Here is a 5,801-nt window from a genome sequence, read left to right as displayed (position 1 = left end):
GCCGGGAACAGGGACCGGGCTGCCGCGAGCCCCGCGCCTGGCGGGAGCCGGGCAATGCGGCTGGCGCTGCGGCCCCGAGTGCGCCGACTGCAGGCGGCCTCCTGGAGCGCCGCCAGGCTCCGGCGGCGCGCGGCCACATCTGGAAAGGCTTACGCTGAGCCGGCGACACCCGCGCGCGGTTCTGGGGCTGCCTCCGTGGCTCTCCGATGATGCTGGCTTCCTGTGTAATCTAGAAACTTGACTTGGTCCCTGCCTGGCTGTCCCAATATTAAATCCCATCTCTCCTTTCCTGGCAACCCACAGAAGCTTGCATTTTGAAGGCAAGGCAGGGCAAGAGGCAAAAAAATAAAAAAATGAGGGAGGTGGTGGAGAGGTCGCAGGTGGGGTGCTCTTTGACTTTGGAGGTTCATTCTCGTTCACATGCGCGGCATTTGACTACCTCCTTTGTGTTTTATTAACTCGTGGTCTAGAGGAGGATGTTGAGGGGACAGAAAACAACCTTGAGTGCGGCTGCGGGAAGGAAGCTATGGCTGTCACTAGCATCCTGCAGGCCAGTCTGGATTCGCTGCACTAGCATCCTGCAGGCCAGTCTGGATTCTCTCTTCAGCGGTTCTCAACCTGTGGGTCGCGACCCCTTTGGGGGTCGAACGACCCTTTCACAGGGGTCGCCGAAGACCATCGGAAAACATATATAATTACATATTGTTTTTGTGATTAATCACTATGCTTTAATTATGTTCAATTTGTAACAATGAAATTGGGGGTCACCACAACATGAGGAACTGTATGAAAGGGTCGCGGCATTAGGAAGGTTGAGAACCACTAGTTGAGGTGGATACCTGAGTTTTAAACGAACGATTAATCAGCTCCTCATATTTCCCCTCTGATCATTCTTCTACTTTCATTCAGTGATTTAACCAATCATTCTTGGTTTTGCCTCTAAATATGGTGCAGATGTCTCCTGGTTTTGCACATCTTTCAGTGTTAAGTAAGCAAACGTCATTATAACGGTACATCAAAAACTCTCCCCAAAACAACAAACAGTGCCAACACTGTGAAACCCAAAGATGGGCCAACAGCTTCTTCTACAAGATATGTTGAGTTTCTAAAATGCCAAACAAATCTATTTCTCTGCCAATGAATTTGGCTGATTTTCTGTCTTTCAATGCATTTTTAATTATCTTCTTTCTCACTTTCCCTTAAATTCCATTTTACAATGTTCAAGGTTTGGCATCAAGTACCTAAGGGCCAGTTCATAATCTTTGTGAAATTAAATAATGTGTAAAAGCACTTTGTAAATTATCAGGTACCAAGCAAATTCTAATTATTATCATAATTATTTTTAAACATGAAACTAATTTCAACCCACATCGATCTCCAGAGTTTCCACATTTCTACAGCATGCATCCTCTTTCCCATCAATGTTGACAACTTAATTATGCAGAGAATGATAATTAAAATTGCCAGAAGGTGCTCACATTGTGAGTAATACTAGTATGTACCGTTGCATATTAGTAACCCATGAGTCCTAAATTATATTGTTTCCAAATTGTTAAAGCTCATGAATATCTGCAACTCAGACTGTGTTTCTTGGTAGATATCTACCCCTTTGCCCTATCGTTGGGTTGGATATAGATCAGGAGGTGCAAACTACTGAGGTATACAGACCTCTAGGCCTGTGGGAGTCAATTCCAAGGGGCAGTTTACCATTAAAAAAAAAAATCTAGCCTGGCTGGTGTGGCTCTATGGTTGAGCGTCAGCCTATGAACCAGGAGGTCACGATTCAATTCCCTGGTCAGGACACATGCCGGGGTTGCAGGCTTGATCCCCAGTAGGGGGTGTGTAGGAGGCAGCTGATTGATGATTCTCTCATCATTGATGTTTCTATCTCTCTTTCCTTCTCCCTTTCTCTCTGAAATCAATAAAAATATATTGTCAAAAAAATCTAAAAAAATGTGATCACCTAATATCTGGTTCATTTTTTAAAAAGCTCTCTCTCTCTCTCTCTCTCTCTCTCTCTCTCTCTCTCGTATGTATGTGTTTCTCCTTTAAAGAGATTGAGCTCCTGGAAGCAGGTTGACTCATTTCCTGGTCAGGTGAGACAGAACAGGTTGGGGGAGGCCCCCTTTGGCAGAGGAACAGGATCAAGTACCCATAGCCACACGTACTGACCCGCACACTGTGTTAGGCCTGGGGAAGCTGAAGATGAAGACATCAACTCTGTCCTTGAGGAGAAATCACATTGACCACAAATCATTTCAAAATAGTGTAATAAGCTCCATGATGGAAGCATGTTAATGGGCCAACACACAGGAGGGGAAAAAACAAACATAGCCCGGATTCCTAACTTTTCCTAGTCACTAACCTCACCTACATTTCCATTCTAGATGTATGACAATGTTAAGGATATACAATCATTCCTAGCATAAATATCAACAGCTCCTTGTATGAGTCATGAACAATGAGTGATTATAATGGCACAAAGCTTTGTTATATTTAAACACAGAAAGGAAGAAGGAGCAATAAAGGAAAAATAACATTTATTGAGTACCTATGACATACCACAAGCTCTACTAGCACTGTATATTAGACCCCTGTATATGGATAGACTAGTGTATATAGATTGATCAATACAGGTGTTCTATCTCTTCTTCAGAGATTAGGAAGCTAAAATTTAGAGAGAAGAGACTAGAGAAAGGTCACATAGTAAATGGCAGATCCAAGACACACACCCACTAAAGAGCTGTCTGCATCTTAAAACACATTGCGGACCAGTAGTTTTATTGCTAGCTTTACCCAGTGGCCAGATAAGTTTCTACTGAATGAATACAAAAAAGTTTTTACATAAATGTTAAAGGCACACTTTAAAATTAAACACCCATTGCATTTTGAAGTTATTTATTACATGGTCTTACAAGCTAATATCTTTTTAAAGTATGATACTTTGTAAAACACTGTGTAATATGAAGTGAGAATTCTCGTGATCCGTCTCCAATGTGTTAAACTTATTAAGCAGTAATAGTTTGGTCAGAAATTAATGATATTGATAATAATGACCCATTAATATTATCTAGGCTCAGTTGATACTAAACTATGGGTCAAAGCTCCTTACTCTTAGCCAATAAAATCAACCAGGATGTGAAAGAAGCCTGAGTCTCAGGTTTTGGGTGATCCCAGCTGTGGAAATCAAAGGGCAATGAGCCAAGAGAACTTGGGTGTAGTCAATACATAGGTTTTAATGATAGGTCACCCAGGTCTGGTCTCCAAAGTGTTCCCAAATGACCCTCCTCTTCTGCGACACTTCTTTTCCAGGACAATCCTTCTAGTTCTTTGTAACTCATTCTGGCAGGTATTGGAAAAATCCACTTATTCGAACATCGGTTTCATTGGTGGAATGATCCACAGGCCTAACCAATACGAGGTTTCATATGTGTTTTTTTAAGGAAATATAGCAACATAAATGTAACTTCTTAGCAGTCTATTGGAGAGGAGCAGCACAACCAAATGTCATCAAGCAAGGAAGGCTTTAATTATTGGTTTTATCAGAGTCCAACACAGGGCTGGCAACTTTGCCCCTCATCTTTGAAAACTCATTAAATCAAATTTCATTTTGAGGATATGTCAGCTCCCTATGGATGAATTTCAGCCACATGTCATGGCAATAATGTAAAAACCATTTTAATACACAGCCAATTTTAAGCTATTCTTTTTTTTTTTTGCTTGCTTTCTGTATTTATTGGCCACTAGAAATATCCCACACAGAAAAAGTGCTTTTTAGAACCCACTGTGTACAGAATAATTCCTCAAGTTGTATTTCCATAAATTTCAAATAAACCAAGTCTTTTCAAACTGTTGCGAGTTGAGGGCAGTATGTGATAATTAGTGTTGTCTCAACTTGGCAGAGGGGGAGAGTGGGAATATGAGAAGTTTGCTGGTTTCTTTCAAGATCCCACTGGGAATTATAAGACAAAATGAGAAGAGCCACATAATGCTTTGACAGCTTCTCACTTCCTTGTGTTTGTGATAAAGAGCTCATATTAGCCATTGGTGGGGCTGCTCTCTGACCTGGGAGAGCTTTGCACACCCTTCCAGATCCCTGGAGAGAGATTCTTGTCTAGTCAGCTAGAGATTCTGGCTCTACTACGTCCCTAATATTTTCCATCCAAGAAAAACATTTGGCAATATATTATACCTTTTATCTAGTTCTGTCTAACTTATACATGTTGTCTTCTTACTGCAAACAAAAGTTTAATGTGATCGTGTTTCTAGGTCCCATTTGCTTTAATCTAATTAATGATAGGGACACCTTATTTTCCAAGCTTGTGTATCCTAAGAGTGGTCAGAGGGCCACTCTCATTTGCTGATGCAACTCATTTAAGCCTTCTTTGGAGCAATTAGAACAGTTAGGACTACCCAAAGCGCTGATAGTTTCTACAAAAAAATGTGAATGATGATGGGAAAGGGCAAGTTTATGGAGTCAATGGCATGCTTAGATCTGGGTCTTTAGCAAGGAAGGGAAATGATGGAAACCTCATTTGGCTAAGCCCTACGAGCAACCCAGTGTCTGCAACAGGACAGGCTTCGTGAATGACAGTGCCTACCCTGGCATAACAAGTCTGCCCAGTAGGCGGTCAGTCCACAAAAACACAATTCTCCGTGATGTAGGTGTCCAAAAGCCCATGGCAAAGTGGATGCACAGTGTGAAGCCTCTGTAACTCTGAGGAACATGTAAATGTTTTCTGTGTATCCAATCGATAATCCTTAGCCTGCAGGTTATGTGCTGCAGGTAACTGTTTCGATTTTGAAATGTGTATTTAACTTTACCACCTTTACCACGTTGCTCTGGTACACATAGAAATTTTATTTCTTAATCTGTGTCTACATTTGAAACCCTAAGAATTACATTGAGTTTGGTTGAGAATCTCCTTCATGATAAACTGTTAAATGTCCCTAACCGAAGAACTTAGGTAAAAGCTGTTAATACTATTTGTTAGGTATCTATTGATAGACCAATAAACCACAATGATGATATTCTTGAAATCTCTGACCTCTGCCCTGGGATAAGATTGCCCTTAGAAGGCAGGAAGAAAAACCTTAGCATCTATGTCTATATTTATGTATATATATAGTTCTTTAAATATTTATACTTTGTCTAATGTCTAGTAATTAAAATAAGGAAGTATCATTTACAACATGGTCAAAAATATGAACTACTTAGAGATAGATTTAATGATATGTGTACAAAACTTGTACACTGATTGCCATAAGACTGCCAAGAGAAATGATTAAACCTAAATAAATAGAGATAAACCCTGCTTATGGAGCTGAAGACTCAATATTGTCACGATGTCAATTCTTTTCATACTAATCTATAGATTCAATGTAAAACCAGTTGAAATTCAAGTAGGACTTTTTTTTTTTGGAAAACTGACACATTGATTTTAAAATTTATATGGAAATATAATGTTTATATCTAAATGAACCAGAAAGATGTTGGAGAAAAAAAAGCAATGTTGGAAGATTAATACTACCCGATTTTAAGAGTTACTATGCATGCACAGTAATAAAGGCAGGGTGATTCTGATATAAGGCTAGACATATAGACCAATGAAGCAAAATGAAGATTCCAGAAGCAGGACCATAGTACCTGCTCAGTTGATTTTTGGTTGAAGATGCCAAGGTAAGTCAATGGGGGAGGATGATCTTTTTAAATAAATGATGCTAGATAATCACATGAAAAAATGAGCCTCAACCCTTACCCTATACCTTACACATATATTAACAACCCAACAGAAAAGAAA

At 40.1% G+C, this 5,801-nt stretch overlaps 1 protein-coding gene across 1 annotated transcript in view; it reads right to left on the bottom strand.

The window, feature by feature from the left end:
- Nucleotides 1-5,801, bottom strand: part of DLC1 (DLC1 Rho GTPase activating protein) — a 362,233-nt gene that overhangs the window by 164,237 nt on the left and 192,195 nt on the right.

This window comes from Myotis lucifugus, unplaced genomic scaffold, assembly GCF_000147115.1.
Source record: "Myotis lucifugus unplaced genomic scaffold, Myoluc2.0 scaffold_26, whole genome shotgun sequence".
Classification (NCBI taxonomy): domain Eukaryota; kingdom Metazoa; phylum Chordata; class Mammalia; order Chiroptera; family Vespertilionidae; genus Myotis; species Myotis lucifugus.
This window is presented reverse-complemented; position numbering and strand designations above follow the sequence as displayed.